Raw genomic sequence first — 18,982 nt, 5'->3', positions numbered from 1 at the left:
GGATTGCAAGAGGTTAAGTGGAATGAGAAGGATTTGGAGTCTGTGTTGCAGGCAGGGGTATGCCATTGCTGGACCATAGGAGAGAACCTTGCTCCCCTCTCCCAGTGCAAGCATTCCAGAGGCAGCTTGACCCTTCAGGAGTGGGCAAAAGATTTGACAACAAATCAAACTGAGTTATCAAACTTACACAATTCTGAACTGAGATTTTGTTTACAACTTAAAGTGCTGGTAGGGCTTTCTATTTACAGAGCTTCTTAACTGGTGGGACTAGACTGTGTTCTGGGAGACAGATGGCAGAGCCCCCAGGGCAGTGCCCAGTCTTGGGTATCCTTGCCCATTTATCTTCCAGTACTATATTATTATAAATTTTATTTATCTTCTTGCTTTGATAGAAAAAAATACTAGGAAGCTACTTTATTAGTTTGCTACTGCTGTATAACAAATTACCACAATCTTAGTGGTTTAAAACAATACCTATTTATTATCTGACAGTTTCCATAGGTCAGGAGTCAGGGCGTGACCTGTCTAGGTTTTCTGCTCAGGGTCTTACAGGGCTAAAATTAAGGTGTCTGCTGACATTCATTCTCATCTCATGAGAAATGCTCACAATAAAACACCGGAACACAGGACTTCAGCAGCAAAGCGAGGCGTATATTCGTGAGTCTGCAGAATTGGGCACACAGCCAGCCAGGGGCATGTGCACCGACAAAATGGAGCTGGCTGTTTTTATCCTAACATGAGTAAACCGCCCTCCCTTCCCCCTCCCCCTCATTCTCCTCTGTTTTTCCATGCTGGATACTCCAGAGTCACAATCTAACATGATTAACTAAATTAACTGAGGGTGAAAATTAACTCAGGGTGATCTGGCTAAAGGTCTGTCTCCAGCTCTCCTTTGAAATTTCCCTATCCTGTTTGCTGGGCTGTCTAGCTACATTTTCCCATTTCCTGGAGTTTGGTGATGAATATCTCCCCCTGCACCCTTTGATCTCAGATAGCCTTTGTCCTCAGAAGCATTTGTGCTGAGCTGCGGAATGCCCCCTTCCTGACTTGTAAGTGTGCTGTTACTGTTAACTTTGGCTTGGAGACCCCCTGATTCAAGATTTAATTGCATTTGTCCTTCGCTGCTAAGTATTTTCTACTGGTTTGAGAGTCACCATTTCCTTGCCCTTACAATCTGAAACTTGGGATCTTCTTCTAGCTGTTGACAGAATTTAGTTCCTTGTGGTTGTAGGACCAAGGTCTCAATTTCTTTCTGGCAGGAAGAAATATCCTGGGATTCTCAATTTCTATCAGGGAAATCTCTATCCATTCTGCTATAAAGCAGTCTTGTGTAGTGTAACATACTGAGGGGAGTAACTGTCCACCATATTGATGGGTCCTGTCCACTCAGTAGAGAGCATTTTACAGGATGCATGCACCAGAGCACAGCAATCTTGGGGCCATCTTAGAACTCTACTTATTACAGGCACCAAGCTATGGAACATGCCCAGGACCAAGACTATAACCGTGGGCAAAGGGAAAATGGCCCCTTGCTGAGTAAATCATAAAAGGGACAGGGAGAAACAAAAACAAGTTTGGACATTTAAGTTGTTTGAAATGTTTGCTCTTACAATGGGAATGAACATACTTGGCATATTTTTGTCTGTGTAACCTAAAGTAAATGTTTGGAAGTAGAACTGCTGCATCAAGGGGTATGTATTTTTAATTAATTTTTTAATCGTGGTAAAATGACATAGAACTTACTATCACAACCATTAAGTGTGCAGTTCAGTGGTGTTAAGTACATTCATATTGTTGGGCAACCATCACAATAATTTATTTCCAGGACTCTTTTTATTTTGCAAAATTGAAACTCTGTAACCATTCAACTGTAACTCTCCATGACCCTCTCTCTGAGTCCCTGACAACTTACATTCTGCTTTCTGTCTTCATGGTTTTGACTATTTTAGGCACCTCATATAAGTGGAATCACATGATATATGTCCTTTCGTGTCCAGCTTCTTTCACTTAGCATAATGTCTTCAAGGTTCATCTATGTTGTTGCATATATCAGAATTTCCTTACTTTTAAAGGCTGAACAATATTCCATTGTATGTATAGAGGTATGTATTTTTTCTTTATTTCCCAACAGAATTTTTTTAAATTTAAATATTTTATTGTTTATGCTGTTACAGTTGTCCCATTTCCCCCTCCTTTGCTTCCCTCCACCTAGCTCTCCCTGTCCACATTCCCACAGAAAATCCCCACACCATTGTCCCTGTCTGTGGGTCATGCCTATATGTCTTTTGACTAATCCCTTGTAAAGGTATTTTGTAGATTAAATTCTATAACCAGGTGACTTTTTTTTTTCATGTTTTTTATTGCTTTTGTATTACAGTTGTCCCATTTCCCCCCCATGACTCTCCGTTGCCCTGTCCACTTTCCCCCTTTCCCACAGTCAATCCCCACCCTGTTGTCCATGGGTCATTTATATTAGTTCCTTGACTAGATCCTTCCCCTTCTTTCCTCCCCTTCTGCCCCTCCCCCCTCCCCTCTGGTCACTGTCAGTCTATTCCTTGTTTCCATGCTTCTGGTTCTAGTTTGCTCATTTGTTTGTTTTGTTCAGTAGGTTCCTGTGTTAGGGTGAGATCATATGGTATTTTTCTTTTGCAGTTTGGCTTATTTCACTAAGCATAATACTCTCCAGTTCCATCCATGGTGTCACAGAAGATAGGAGTTCTTTTTTTCTGCTGCATAGTATTCCATTGTATAAATGTACCAGTATTTTGATCCACTCATTCATTGATTGGCACTTAGGCTGTTTCCAGCATTTGGCTATTGTAAATAGCACTGCTATGAACATAGGGGTGCATAAGTTTTTTTGAATTAGGGTTTTAGGATTTTTCCGGTATAATCCTAGCAGTGGAATCACTGGTTCAAAAGTCATTTCCATTTTTAGTTTTTTGAGGTAATTCCATACTGTTTTCCATAGTGGCTGCACTAGTCTGCATTCCCACCACAGTGCACTAGGGTTTTCTTTCCTCCACATCCTTGCCAACATTTGTTGTTTGTTGATTTGTTGTTGATGGCCATTCTGACCAGTGTGAGGTGGTATCTCATTGTGGTTTTAATTTGCATCTCTCTGATAGCTAGTGATGTTGAGCATTCTTTCATATGCCTATGGGTCCTCTGTATATCCTCCTTGGAGAAGTGTCTGTTCAGGTTCTTTGTCCATTTTTAAATTGAATTGTATGACTTCTTGGTGTTGAGTCATATAAGTTCTTTATATATTTTGGAAATCAAACCCTTGTGTGAGGTATAATTGGCAAATATGTTTTCCCATATGGTTGGTTTCCCTTTCATCTTGCTGATGTTTTCTTTTGCTGAGCAGAAACTTTTTAGTTTGATTTGTTTATTCTTTCTTTTATTTCCCTTGCCCTGGGAGATATATTGGTGAAAATATTTTTGCATGGGATATCTGAAATTTTCCTGCCTAATTTTCCTCTATGATTTTTATGGTGTCACAGCTTATATTTAAGTCTTTGATCCATCTTGAGTTTATTCTGGTGTATGGTGTAAGTTGGTGTTTTAGTTTCATTTTCTTGCATGTCCCTGTCCTGTTCTCCCAACACCATTTGTTGAAGAGGCTCTTCTCACTGTATTTTATGTTCCTTCCCCTTTGTCAAATATCAGTTGACCATAGAGACCTGAGTTTATTTCTGAGTTCTTTATTCTGTTCCTTTGATCTATATGTCTGTTCTTATGCCAGTACCAGACTGTTTTGATTACTGTGGCCTTGTAGTATAGCTTGATATCAGTTATTGTGATTCTTCCTATTTTGTTCTTCTTTCTCAAGATTGTTGAGGCTATTTGAGGTTGTTTTGGGTTCCAAATAAAATTTTGAAGTGTTTTTTCTATATCTGTGAAATATGTCACTGGTATTTTAATAGGGATTGCATTGAATCTATAAATTGCTTTGGGTAGTACGGACATTTTAATGATATTGATTCTTCCCATCTATAAACATGGTATATGCTTCCATTTATTTGTATCTTCCTTTATTTCTGTCCTCAGTGTTATGTAGTTTTCTGAGTACAGATCTTTTACCTCCTTAGTTAAGTTTATTCCTAAGTACTTTATCTTTCTCGTTCCTGTAGCAAATGGGATTTTTTTCTAATTTCTATCTCTGATATTTCATAGTTGGTGTACAGAAATGCCTTCGATTTCTGAATATTGACTTTGTACCCTGCTATTTTGCCAAATTTACTTATTAGGCCAAGTAGTGTTTTGGTGGAGTCTATAGGGTTTTCTATGTACACTATCATGTCATCTGCAAATAATGGCGGTTTTACTTTCTCCTTTCCAATTTGGATGCCTTTTATTTCTTTTTCTCGTCTGATTGCTGTGGCTAGAACTTCCATACTATGTTGAACAGGAGGGGAGAGAGTGGATATCCTTGTCTTGTTCCCGATTTTAGGGGGAAAGCTTTTAGCTTTTGCCCATAGAGTATGAAGTTGGCGGCTGGATCTTGTATATGGCCTTTATCGTGTTGAGGTACGCTCCCTCTGTTCCAAGTTTGCTGAGCATTTTTATTGAAGATGGGTGCCGAATTTATCAAATGCTTTTTCAGCATCTATTGATATGATCATATGATTTTTGTCTATCATTTGTTTATGTGGTGTATTACATGTCGTCGTCGGCAGCCGTCCGTCTCGAGAGACGATGGCGTAGCTTCCTGAGAGTCTATCTGCACCGCCGAGAATGGCTGTGCAGTCCGACTCCGGAGTGACAATCCCTGCCACACTTGTTACAGGTGAAGGCAGATGGCCGTTGTTGCTGCTGTTGACGCTGCTTCCGCCTCGATCTTTTCTGGACCGCCTCCTCGTTGCGCGCAGCCTCTGCACGTGACGTACCTTGCCTGACCGCGAGCCTCCAGGCTAGGCGGTCGTCTGCTTGAACTTCCCATGTGTTGAGATTGATGGAGCATTGTGTCGTGTCCTTTTTGCAGATGTCTTTGAACTGCAGTTTTGGGCGCCCTGTCATCCTCTTGCCTTCTGCTAGCTCGCCGTAGAGGAGGTCTTTGGGGATACGGCCTGCATCCATTCTTTTGACATGGCCGAGCCACCTGAGGCGTCTCTCGCTAAGAACTGCATGCAAACTGCTCATATTGGCTCGCTTCAGCACCTCGGTGTTGGGGACCTTATCCTGCCAGGCGACATGCAGGACGCGTCGCAGGCACCTCATGTGGAAGCTGTTGAGTTTCCTTTCGTGCCTTGCGTAGGTGGTCCACGTCTCGCTGCCATAGAGGAGAGTGCTGAGTACGCAGGCTTGGTAGATGCGCAGTCTGGTTTTCTCAGTGAGGCTGGAATTGTTCCACGCTCGCCGGTTCTGTCTGGCCATAACTGTGGCTGCCCTGGCGATTCTCCGGTTGACCTCCAAGTCGACTGACAGAGAGCTCGAGATGGTGGACCCGAGGTAAGTGAAGTCATTGACAACCTCCAGGGTGTATCCGTCGATGGTGATGCATGGGGGAGTCCCCGTGCCTTGAGCCATAACATTCGTCTTCGTCAGGCTGATGGCTAGTCCGAACTCCTTGCATGCGTGGGAAAGGCAAGTGACTAGCTGCTGAAGTCCCTCTTCAGAGTGTGATGTCAAAGCTGCGTCGTCGGTGAAGAGCATCTCACAGATGAGCACCTCTTTGACTTTGGTCTTGGCTCGTAGACGGGCCAGGTTGTAGAGCTTGCCATCGGATCTGGTGTGAATGAAGACACCCTCGCTGCAGTCCTTAAAGGAGTATTGGAGGAGCATGGAGAAGAAGATTCCGAACAGCGTAGGCGCGAGGACGCAGCCCTGCTTTACTCCGCTGCTGACTGGGAAGGCCTCAGAGGTTGCGCCGTTGTAGGACACCGTGCTGTGCATGTTGTCGTGAAAGGACATGACCACAGCAAGCAGATGTGGTGGACAGCCAATCTTCCGTAGCAAGCTGAAGAGTCCGCTTCGACTGACCAGATCAAACGCCTTCGTGAGGTCGATAAAGGCGAGGTAGAGTTGTTTATGCTGCTCGTGACACTTCTCCTGCAGTTGGCGTAGGGAGAAGATCATGTCCACTGTTGATCAGCCAGCTCTGAAGCCACACTGGGACTCTGGGTAGACGCAGGAAGCAAGGGTCTGCAGGCGGGCAAGAGCGACCCGGGCGAATACTTTGCCGACGACGCTGAGGAGAGAGATGCCCCGGTAGTTGTTGCAGTCGCTGCGGTCTCCTTTGTTCTTGTACATGGTGATAATGTTGGGGTCTCTCATATCCTGGGGGATGTAACCCTCCTTCCAGCAGCGACAGAGTAGATGGTGGAGCGGCTGTAGCAGGACTGGTTTCCCGCTCTTTAGGATTTCTGGAGGGATTCCGTCGCTTCCTGGTGCTGTCCCGCAAGCGAGGCGGTCGATGGCTTTGCCGAGCTCTGCCGCAGTAGGTGGGGTGTCTAGCTCCTCCATGACTGGTAGGTCTGGGATGGCGTTAAGAGCAGTGTCTGTTACGGTGTTCTTCGTTGCGTACAGCTCGAGGTAGTGCTCGGTCCACCGCCGCATTTGCTGTTCCTGGTCAGTGATGACCTCACCTGTCTTGGACTTAAGGGGGGCGATCTTGGAGGGGATTGGGCCTGTTGCCTTCTTGATACCCTCATACATTCCTCGTGCGTTGCTTATATCGGCAGCTTCCTGAATGCTTCTGCACAGGTTTAGCCAATAGGTGTTGGCACAGTGGCGGGCGGTCTTCTGGACTTTGTTCCTGGCAGCCCGTAGAGCTTGAAGTGTACTGGGAGTGGGCGTGACCTTGTAAGCCAGTAGGGCCTTCCTCTTAGCCTCGATCACGGGTTCCATTTCTTCCCAGTGAGCCTCGTACCAGTCAGCGTTCTTCCGCTCTTTCTTCCCGTAAGCAATAATGGCGGAGTTGTATATGGCGTCGCGGAGACGTGGCCAATTGGATTCGATAAAGTCATCTGCCGCCACTCCCTCGCCGAGTGCATCTTCCATCTTGTTGATGAATTGCTGGGTCTTAACTGGGTTGCTGGCACAACTGGTGTTGATGCGTGGGCGACCCTTCATCTTGGAGTGGTGCAACCTCTTCGGCATTATGCGCACCTTGCTTACCACGAGGGCATGGTCCATGTCGCAGTCTGCACTGTGGTAGCTGCGAGTGAGGAGGGTGCTGCCAATATCCGTTCTTCTGGTGATGACGAGGTCAAGCTGGTGCCAGTGGCAGGAGCGGGGGTGCCTCCATGACACCTGGTGGATCTCTTTGCACTTGAAGAATGTGTTTGTCACGCACAGGCCATGGTGACACGAAAGCTCAAGCAGTCGCTGACCATTCTCATTGATCTTTCCTCTCCCAAAGTTTCCAAGGCAGGTGGGCCAGGCCATGTGGTCGGCTCCTACTCTTGCGTTGAAGTCTCCAAGGAGATAGAGAGCGTTACTTCTGGGGATCTTGGATAACGCTTCGTCCAGTGCATGGTAGAACTGTTCTTTCTCTTCGGTGGTGGCGCAGAGGGTTGGGGCATACGCGCTACCACCGGGCGGCGGGCGAGCACTCAGCGAGGACAGCGGAAGGGGGCGGCGCGGGCGCGCTCTGTTCCAGAACCGCGGGAGGAGGAGTGACTCGGAGGCTGCCAGTCAGGTCTTTGATTACTAAAGAAGACAGTCTTCTGCATCCTAAGAACCAAAGATGTGATAATCACATACTGACCCAGAGCTGCTGTCACAGGACCCCTGCTCTCTCAGTATTGGTGAGCCGGCGCGGTGACATTCATGGCAGGGGCACTTAACTTCTGGAAGGTGCAGCAGCCGAGAGAGATCATGGACATCTCTGGCAAAAGGAGAGAGGAAGGGAGAGACACAGAGAGAGAGAAACATCAATTGGTTGCTTCCTGCTACATGCCCCGACTATGGGTCAAAACAATCACCTGGTTAGCATAACAGTCTCCAGTTCCAACCATGCTCTTGCAAAAGATGGAAATGAAGATCCCATTCTGAGAATAATGTGCAGGTGGAGCCCGAAGATGGACTTCACAGTCATCCTGACGTCACGTGGGAATTCTGCATTGAGGTTTGATAATTTGCTAGCATGGCTCACTGAACGCAGGTAAGTGCTTTACATTATTATAATTATTTATAATAATTATTACTAATTATTACTAATTGTTGACTCCTGTAAAGGAGGAAAGAGGAAGGACATCTCTAAAATCAGAGAAGGAAAACTCTGACTCCAAAAAACCTCCGCTGCCTTGCGGCATACCTCTTCAGGGGAAAGGCTAAGGGAGTAAACCCTGACAGAAAATCCGGAGCCGGAGTCCCTAAGGCGGTTGGACATTGTAGTCAACACCGGCAACTCCTGCGGCGCACCTGAAGCCAAGCTGTATTGACTTTGTCTTTCCCTTGGACCCTTCAGCTGCGAAGAGAGGGGGGGGTCTGCTGCATGGGCAACAGCAGACCCTCCATATCACCCTGCCCAGGCTCTGTAGCTTCAGTTTCACTGGAGAGGACACTCCAGCGTCATCGCAAGATGTCGACTCAACACGGGAGGAGACAGATACCGGTTATAAGCTCATCCGATTGGCGAAGGAAACGAGCGCCAGGGGTCTCCTCTGACGGTGGGAGAGGTCATCGCACCTCACTGGACAGCTACCGTCTCGCCATGGCTCGCCTGCCCCACTGGGTGCGTGGGGATCAGAGAGGCGCCTCTCAAAAAGTGGGCCACAAAACACCCACACCAGTTAATTCCAAGCAAACAACAAGAAAGAAGCCTCCGGCTCTTCGCCTCGCTAGCTGGAACATCAGGACCATGTGCCCCGGTCTTACTGCAGACCTTCCGTGGATCAATGGTGCCAGGAAAACCGCTGTCATCGATAGGGAACTGGCACGACTAAACATCGACATTGTGGCTCTACAGGAGACCCGGTTGGCCGACAACGGAACTATCAGAGAAACCAACTACACCTTCTACTGGCAAGGGAAGTCTCCGGACCAACCAAGACAGCACGGTGTTGGGTTCGCTGTGAAGAACACGCTTGTTAACTCCATAGAGCCACCCACAGGAGGCACAGAGAGATTACTTACCCTCCGATTGTCAACAACTTTCGGCCCAGTCAGCATTCTTAGCGCGTATTACATGTATTGATTTGCAAATATTATACCATTCTAGCACCCTGGTATGAATCCCACTTGATCGTGGTGCATAATTTTTTAAATATTTTGTTGAGGATTTTAGCATCTATGTTCATCAGCGATATTGGCCTGCAGTTTTGTTACTTTGTTGTGTCTTGACTTGGTTTTGGAATTAGATATTTTGGAATAGCTTGAGAAGGATAGGAGTTAGTTCTTCCCTAAATGTTTTGTCACATTAATCTGTGAAGCTATCTGGTCTGGGGCTTTTGTGTGCCAGGAATTTTTTGATTACTGCTTCAATTTCACTAGTTGTTGTAGGTCTGTTCAGGCTTTCTGCTTCTTCTTGATTCAGTTTTGAAGATTATATATCTCCAGAAATTTGTCCATTTCACCCAGGTTGTCAAATTTCTTGACATATAGTTGTTTGTAGTAATTTCTTACAATCCTTTGTATTTCTGTGGTATCGGTTGTGATTTCTCCTCTTTTGTTTCTGATTTTATTTTATTTTTGGGGTCCTCTCTGTTTTTTTCTTGATGGGTCTGGTTAAAGGCTTGTCAATTTTGTTTATCTTTTCAAAAAAATCAGTTTCTGGTTTTATTGATTCTTTGAATTGTTCTTTTAGTCTCTATGTTATTTAATTCTGCTTTGATCTTGATTATTTGCTTCCTTGTACTTGCTCTGGGCTTTGTTTGTTGTTGTTTCTAGTTCTTGTAGATATAGAGTTAGGTTGTTTATTTGAGATTCTTCTATTCTCTTTAGGTAGGCCTGTATTGCTATTAAACTTCCCTCTCAGGACTGCTTTCTCTGTGTCCTATAGGTTTTGGGCTGCTGTGTGTTCATTTTCATTTGTTTCCAGAGACTTTTTGATTTCTTCTTTGATGTCATTGTTAACCCATTCATTATTTAATAGCATGTTATTCAGTCTCCATGAATTTGAATGTGTTTGAGTTTTTTCCTTGAGGTTGGTTTCTAATTTCAAGCCATTGTGATCTGAAAAGGTGCTTGGTATAATTTCAATTTTCTTGAAGTTGTTGAGGCTTGTTTTGTGTCCGAGTATGTGGTCTATCTTTGAAAAAGTTTTGTGTGCATTTGAAAAGAATGTATATTTTCCTTCTTTAGGGTGAAAGGTTCTGTATATATCAATTAAGTCCATTTGATCTAGAGTGCTGTTCAGTGCCACAATATCCTTGGTGTTTCTTTGCTTCAAAGATCTGTCCTGTCAGGATTCCCCTGGGAAAGTATTGATACTTGGAGCCCCCCACAGGCCAGGTGAAGGAAATGAAGCCTGTAAGACCTGACTGGAAAACTGGGAAAGCTGGGTGCATATGTGCCTCAATGTTATAACCAGTGGGCCCTGGTGGGAATCGGGCCATGAGAAAATGCTTTATGCTTTTTGAAGCTTGCCCTATTCTTTTACCTCACTTGATCGCTTTATTGTACCAGCAGCAGAGGTTTTAACTTTAACTGAAAATGAACTCACCATCCCTATTTTATGGCCATCTGAAATTTTTGTGTCCAACACACCCTGACTTGAGGGAGATCTCAATGTTCCTTCAATTGTTATCCCTGGACAATATGTGTTTTCTGTAATCAGCACTGTTTAACATTGGTTGATGAGCTTTACGTGCATGTGATATGCCCGTAAGCTTACTGCACTCAGTAAAAGACCTTGGAGGAAGGCAATCGAAGCCTTTGTCTCTCAGACATTTGCCAGCCTTCTCTCCTCTAGCACAAGCTGCCTGGGAAGTCTTCATTTCATCTGCAACACCAGGGAATCTCTGTGGGTCGGGGTTCCCCAACACTGTCCATTGTTGACAATGGAGTGTTAAAGTCCCTTACCATGGAGTTGCTGTTGATATCCTACTTTAAGTCCTCCAAGATTTTCCTTATATATTTAGGTGCTCCTATGTTGGGTGCATATATGTTTATAAGGGTTATATCTTCTTGATGGATTGTTCCGTTAAGTATTATGAAATGTCCTTCATCGTCTTTTGTTATGGTTTTGTTGTGAAATCTCTTTTGTCTGATACAAGAATTGCTATCCCAGCTTTTTTTCCCTGTTCATTTGCTTGAAATATTTTTTTCTATTTCTTCACTTTCAATCTGTGTAGATCTTTTGTTCTGAGGTGGGGCTTTTGTAGACAACATATATGGGGGTCATGTTTTCTTATCCATTCAGCTACTTTATGTCTTTTGATTGGTACATTTAATCCCTTTACACTTAGGGTTATTATTGATAGGTACTTACTCATTGTATACCCTGGCTGGTTTGGCTCAGTGGATTGAGCGTCGGCCTGCGAGCTAAGTGTCGCTGGTTCGATCTTCCAGTCAGGGCACATCAGAGAAGGAAAACTCTGACTCCAAAAAACCTCCGCTGCCTTGCGGCATACCTCTTCAGGGGAAAGGCTAAGGGAGTAAACCCCGACAGAAAATCCGGAGCCGGAGTCCCTAAGGCGGTTTGACGTTGTAGTCAATACCGGCAACTCCTGCGGCGCACCTGAAGCCAAGCTGTATTGACTCCGTCTTTCCCTTGGATCCTTCAGCTGCGAAGAGAGGGGGGGTCTGCTGCATGGGCAACAGCAGACCCTCCATATCACCCTGCCCAGGCTCTGTAGCTTCAGCTTCACTGGAGAGGACACTCCAGCGTCATCGCAAGATGTCGATTCAACACGGGAGGAGACAGATACCGTGTCACTCCCGAGTCGGACTGCACAACCATTCTCGGCGGTGCAGCTAGACTCTTAAGAAGCTACACCATCATCTCTCGAGACGGACGGCTGCCAACGACTTACTCATTGTCATTTTCCCCCTTTGTACTTGTGTTCCTCTTTGTCTTCTTTGTTTCTTCATCTTCTTAAAGCAGACCCTTTAGCACCTCTTGCAATGCTGGGTTTTTTTGGTGGAGATGTATTCTTTTAGCCTTTTTTTTGTCTGGGAAACTCTTTATTTCACCTTCCATTTTGAATGAGGGCCTTGCTGGGTAGAATAGTTTTGGTTGTAGGGCTTAGTTTTTCATTGCTTGGAATACTTTTTTGCCATTCCCTTCTGGCTTGTAGTGTTTCTGTTGAGAAACCTGCTGATAGTCTTATCAGAGCTCCCTTGTATGTTATTAGCTGTTTCTCTCTTGGTGCTTTTAAGATTCTCTCTTTGTCTTTGAGTTTTTGCCATTTTAATATGATGTGTCTTGGGGTGGGCCTGTTTGACTTCATCTTCATTGGGACTCCCTGTGCTTCCTGGACTTGCTTGACTTTTTCTCTCATCAAGTTAGGGGAGTTTTCTGTCATTTTTTTTTTTTTTCTAACAGGTTTTCTATCCCTTGCTCCCCTTCTTCTCCTTCTGCTATCCCTATGATACAGTTATTATTATGTTTCATGTTGTCCTGCAGCTCTCTTAAAACCTCTTCATTCTTTTTCAGTCTTTTAATTTTGTTGCACTGTCTGGCAATTTTTTTCTACATTGCCTCCAGCATGCTGATCTGATCTGCTTCATCTAGTCTGCTTTTGATTCCTTCTACCATGTTCTTCAATTCATCGATTGTATTCTCCATTTCATCCTGGCTCTTATTGATAGCTTCTATGTCTTTTTAAATGCTGGTGTAGTTCTCAGTCAGTTCCTTGTAGTTTCCCTGGAGTTCTTTGTAGTTTTTGTGGAGTTCCTTGTAGTTGTCTTTGAGCTCGCTGAACTCATTGAGCTTTTCTATAATTATTATTTTGAATTTCATGCCTGATAGCTTGCATGCCTCTATTTCATTTAGCACTCTTTCTGGGGATTCCTCCTTTCCTTTTGACGGGGGTTGTTTTTTTGTCTCCCCATTTTTGTGACTCTTCTTGTTTGTTTCTGTTTCTAAGATTGATCTGCTTTACTTCCTGGATCTGCCCCTGGTGATGTCAGATCACGTCCCAGTCTGGGCCTAGGCAGCCTGTTCAAGACTACCAGAGATCTACTGTCTCTCAGGTGAGTTTAAATAGGAGAGTCTATCCTAGATAATCTTGGCCTTCCTGACTCAATCAGTTGAAATGCACTTAAAGGCAGAGCTGAAGCTTCCCTGAAAGGGGAAGAAATTCTATCTGTGGACTGCAGCTTTAGGCCATGCCCAAGAGTTCCAGCCTGCCCTACAGATTTCAGACTTGCCTAGCCACTTCCACAATCATGTAAGCCAATATCTTGTAATTAGTGTCATCATGTACACCACCTACTGGTTCCGCTTCTCGTGTTGAACCCTAATATAGATTTTGGTACCAAAGTGGGGTGAATGTATTTGTGTTTTGCTTATAGAATGAACCTGTTTCTTTGGGGATCAGAGGGCAGACTGTGGTGGGCAGAATAATGCTCCCCACAGATTAGCAAAGACATCCACACTCTGAATCCCTGGAACCTGTGCATATGTGTCTTACATGACCAATAGGAATTAAGATTGCATGTGGAAATAAGGCTTTTAATTGGCTGACTTTAAAACAGGAAGATTAATCTGGATTGTTCAAGTGGGTCCAATGTAAGCACCAGGGCCCTTAAAGGTGGAAGGAGGAGGCAGAAGAGGGCAATTCATAGAGATGGTGGCACGAGAAGGACTCAGCCCAATGTTGCTGGCTCTGAAGAAGGAGCGGCCAAGGAAAGCAACAGCCTTGAGAAGCTGGAAAAGGCCAGGGAATAAATTCTCCCCTAGAACTTCCAGAAGGGATTGCAGGTTAGCTGACACCTTGATTTAGCCCAGTGAAACCCATTCTGAACTTCTGACCACCAGAATTGTAAGATAATACATTTGTGGTAATTTGCTATAGCAGCAATAGGCAAGTACTACAGACCTCATGTCTCCCAGCAGGGGATCATCAATGGCTGTGCCACCAACACTGGCATGGGGGTTTGTTTTTCCCCTATTGCCCCATAGCCAGCAAGTACACCATCCAGCCTCTGCCTTCCCCTGCCAAGCAGCTTCCCTCCCAGGGCACACACCATAGCTCTCAGGTATTTGACACAGCCCCACCCCATCCCCAGAGTCTGGACAATTCTGGAAAGGTCCAAAGCCCATAGTCTGGTGTCTGTGTGCATCACCTTATTCTCTACCTTCCAAGACAGTTTTCACAATAGATGCACTGTCTATATACAGGCTATGGGTGCCCAGAAGACACTGAAGAGAAATTACAAAATGCTGCCTCTGATCATTTTTTTTAAAAGTGTTTCATTTTCTCTCTAAGCTTATGAGGCCATGGGGATTCTCTAACTTTATAGCTTCATATTATTTTGTCAACTGGTTACCTGAAGGAAATGTTTCTCCAACTTCACTCACTTCCTCTTTTAGGAGACTGCATTAAGCACATGTTTATAATGTTTGCTGGAAGAAATCCTCTTTTCCTATACACAGAGCCTAAAAATCCCTTGGTAATTGTTGAGAAGAATGTCAGTCAGAAGCAAAAGGAAGTTTTATTTCCTTCCTTCTTTTTTCCTTTCCTCCTTGCTTCTATCCTTCCTTTCTTTCTTCCAAAAATATTGCTAAAGTTCCAGTGCTGGTTGGCACTGTTGTAAGATTTGGTATTGTACTTGCATTAATTTCCTAAGGCTCCTATAGCAAATATACCACAAATTGGATGGCTTAAAATGACACAAATTTGTTCTCTAGTTCTGGAGACTAGAAGTCCAAAATCAAGGTGCCGCAGGGCCACGCTCCCTCTGAGGGTCTGGTGGAATCCTTCCTTGCTTCTTCCAGTTTCTGATGGTGGCCAGCAAGCCCTGGGATTCTGTGGCTTGTAGCTGCATCACTTCAATCTCTACTTTTATTGTCACATGGCCTTATCCCTGGGTCTCTGTGCATTTTCACATTGTCTTCCTTCTGCTCAGGACTGTGTCCAGATTTCTTGCTTCTTATAAGGACAGGAGTTGTATTGTCTTAGGGGCCCACTCTACTCCTGTATGACCTTATCTGAACTAATGACATTAGCAATGACCCAGGTTCTCAATAAGGTCACATTTTGAGATACTAGGGGTTGAAACTTCAACATATCTTTTTGAGGGAGACGCTTCAACCTGTAATAGTATTCAGAGGTGAAATTTATTTGTTTCTGCTTTTAGTTAGGGAGGGAGAAGGAGAATGTACATTAATAATGACCACACAGTATTCTAATTACTAGAACAGGGATTTTCGCTGGGCAATTGAAGAGCACATGGAAGGGGGAATCTATCAGTTAGGGGAGTGATAGCTACCGTAGTGAGCAAGCAAATTCATACTAGGATTTATTTGCCTATATCTGTGGGCAACATGTCTGTGGGAAGCTTTTGCAGGTGGTTCAGGGACTCAAGCTCCTTCTAACCTATGACTCTGCCAGATGCACTATCTATGTACAGGCCATGGGTGCCTTCAGCCAGTGGAGGGGAAAAGAAGGCTAAAAAAGGGCACATTTGGGGGAATAATAATAATAATAACAGCAATATTTATGTAGCATTTCACAGATTAATCTGAGTACCAGTCCTCTATATACATTAACTCATTGCATGTGCATAGTAATTCTATGATAAAGATTTTATCCTCATTTCTACTTTATAGATGAGGAAATTGAGGATGAAAACTTAAATGACTTGCCCAATTAGTTGAGAGTAGATTATAGCAATGTTGGGGGTAAGAAGGGTCAGAGGGCCCAGGAGAGTGAAGTAGAAGGATGTAGGGCTGAGAAGGGAGCAGAGGCTGCATCATGAAGGGTATGATAGGCCATTCTGAGACATTTGGACTTGAAATTGATGTCAAAGAGAAGCCATAGAAAGGCTGATGTGGTGAGATTTGCCACCAGATTTCTCTAGTTTGTGGTTGTAGAGAATAATTTGAGAGAGATAAGACTGGAGTTGGGATAATATATCAGTTAGAATGCCACAAGTCATGGAGGTCCCAGACTGAACTAATCCGGATAATAGAGAAAACACTAATTTCACAGGGAAAGAAGCATAGCAGCAGAGTGTGTCCAGGCTTGGTTAATTTGGTACCTCTATGATGCCATTGAGAATGCAGGTTCTTTCCATCTTCCTTCTCTGTGCTACTCAGCATGTTGACCATGACCCCTCATGATGCAAGATGGCTTTCCCTGCAGACAAGACAGACTATGGTGGATGAAGAGGTCATGACTCTTCCTATGTACTTCTCTTCACCAGCAAGGAAATCTTTCCTTGAAGCCCTTCCAACAGATTTCCTCTTATTTTCATTGGCCAACTTTGGCCAATGCCCTTACTAAATGAATCGTTGAAAAAATGAATGAGTTTACAATGACTAGTTTTGATGAATCCAGACTTACATTTATGCCATGTACAAGAGAGTTGGACAAAAAAGTTGGGGTAGGCAACCAACAGTGTCTGCTGCAGATAATCATGTAGGTGGCTTTTGCAGGAATTCAGCCTAGAAAGGCTGGTGACCTGGATCAATAGATCAATAGTGAGGCAATAGGGAGGAAGAGAAGTTAACAGATTCAAAACTATGAAGGAGATAGTATGACCATAATTTGATGATTGATTAGGTGAGGAGATTAGAGAGAAGAAAAGTCAAGGATGAACAGGTGTTAGCTTGGGTAACTAAGATTTCTGCCCCTGTCTGGGGCAGCTTCTCTCTTTCCTCTTCATTAAATATTACAAATCATATTTTAAAAAAAGATCCTCACCTGAGGAAATGTTCATTGATTTTTAGAGATGGAGGGAGGGAGGGAGGGGGGAGAGAGAGAGAGGAATGTTGATGCGAGAGAGAAACATTGATTGGTTGCCTCCTGTCGGCATCCCGACTGGGGATCAAACCCACAACGCTTTGGTGCATGGGATGATTCTCCAAATCAACTGAACTTCCTGGCCAGGGCTACAAATTGTATTTTATGATCCAGGAACTTCCACCTGAGAAATGAGTATTTTTAGATGAGAAAATGGAGGTTTAATGAAATGTTACGACTTATCTAAGGTCACCCAAGTAAGTGGTGTGGAGCTGAGTTTGAATCCAGATCTTTCTGTCTAACTCCAAAGCCCATTTTCCTACCACAATTCCATCCTATCTCTGCCAAATGGGCATGAATCACAATGCTTGCTTCATAAAGAACAAGAGAGATAAGCATACAAGTGAATATGTAAATGGCAGCTTGTGATAAGCACCAAAAAGAAAAGAAGGAACTAACGTTTTTGAACACCCAGTATGCTTCAAGCACAATACTTAACACTTTACAAAATAATAATAACAACTACTGATCGGGCCTTTGACAAAGTGCTTTATGTATAAGAATCACAACCACACAATGAAGTATGTGGCCACCCAATTTAAGTGGCTAAGAAATGCTCCCAGAGGCACACGGTCAGAGTCCATCTTGGATCTCTTCAGTCCCCATCACTTTTAGCACAAAGGCCAATCTCCTTGTCCTCATACACAGCTCTCCTGGCCCACCTCCAGCCCCCTCTAGCCTGGCTGCTTACTATTTCTGCCTTGTAGTTTTTGCTTCAGCAACACTGACTCATTTGTAGTTCTTCAGGGCTGAGACTAGAGTGAAGCAAGAGAAGTCACCTAGGGTGCAAAATTTAAGGAGTGCACGTAGGTCTCAGCTCCCGGTTCTTCATGCAGTTGTCACTAGATAAATCCTCCCAATTTTTGAGTTGTTTAGAAGGGGGGATGATTCCCTGTTCACTGGGACAGCATTCTGATCTTTGATGAAAACTGAACCAAGCTGTGGGAGGTGGTGCCGACCGGTCTCAAGAAACCCTGACTTGGAGTCTGCCTGACCTCTCTCTCATCTTGCACACATCCAACATGTCAGGAAGGGCAGCAGCAGTGGCCTCAGACCTTGGACCCAACACCGCCCCATGTCCTGGCAGCACAGATGTACCTGTCACAGTGTGAAAGTGTTATATTTTGAAACTTCAGAGATTACTCGTTATTTGTTTGTTCAAAAATATTTTTTGAGAGCCAATTATGTGCCAGGCACTATTCCAGGCACTTGGGGGGTTGGTAGAGAAGAAGGCAGACCAGTATATCTCCCCTCCTGAAGCTCACATTCTAGGGCAATCAGGATCTTTCCCATCATTGACATTCTAATGATAAGCATACCTCATGCAGTTACACTGCTGCATAGTTTACAAAGCATGTTGGTGCTCATTAGCTCATCTGATCCTCTCCAAAACCTTGTGCCATAAGATTTACTATTATCATGTTTCACAAATTTTCACACTGACATTTTTTCTCATTTTAACATCTCTGTCATGAGGATAGGTCTCAGAATTGATGGCATGTCATAGTTTAGTTGATAGCATTTATTTTCTTAGTGGTAAATACAAGAATGGCAGGTCTTACAATCAATGGTATCTTAGGTTTAATAAAATACAGAATTATCCTTGTTTTGCAAATAATAAGACTGAAGTTTAGAGACCTTTGGTGACTTTCAAGGTCACATGTGATGTTGTCGTCTGTATAGGCAGAAGCAGCCCTGGACAAGTTATGGCAATGCCAAAATCAACCGTCTTTCTGGCTAGAGCATCACCTCTGCATTCAGGAAATTTGATTTCTGACCACATTATGCTTGCTGCTCTCAGTGTTCTACGGGGAAAGGAAGCTCTGCCCTGTCCCATAATGAGCGTCTAAGTTGGGCCTGACCCCGCCTCACTCTGCCCCACCAGGAGAGCAGCAGGAGTGTGGCTGAGCCTAGAAATAAGCCCACCTGGGATCAAAAGAGCCCCCATCTCTCCAGAGTACCCATGGGGTTTGAATGACCTCCCTCACTGGTCTGCTGAGTGATCATTTGACAAAAAAGGCATCTGCTCAAGGAGGAGGCCTCTGTGATCAGTTGTCATCTCTCCTAAACACCCTTGATGCATTTTCTCTCTTCATTACCCACGAGGTGTCAACCCTTCT

At 44.3% G+C, this 18,982-nt stretch overlaps 1 long non-coding RNA gene across 1 annotated transcript in view; it reads left to right on the top strand.

Moving 5' to 3' along the window:
* Positions 1 to 909: 909 nt before the first annotated feature.
* Positions 910 to 18,982, top strand: part of LOC150018973 (uncharacterized) — a 97,764-nt gene continuing 79,691 nt past the window's right edge. Inside the window, exons 1-2 of the long non-coding RNA XR_016509233.1 lie at positions 910 to 1,049; positions 12,981 to 13,086. This is a non-coding gene — a long non-coding RNA (uncharacterized LOC150018973). The remainder of the gene's footprint in view (positions 1,050 to 12,980; positions 13,087 to 18,982) is intronic.

This window comes from Furipterus horrens, unplaced genomic scaffold, assembly GCF_987537825.1.
Source record: "Furipterus horrens unplaced genomic scaffold, mFurHor1.1.pri manual_scaffold_2, whole genome shotgun sequence".
NCBI classification, from domain to species: Eukaryota; Metazoa; Chordata; class Mammalia; order Chiroptera; family Furipteridae; genus Furipterus; species Furipterus horrens.
This window is presented reverse-complemented; position numbering and strand designations above follow the sequence as displayed.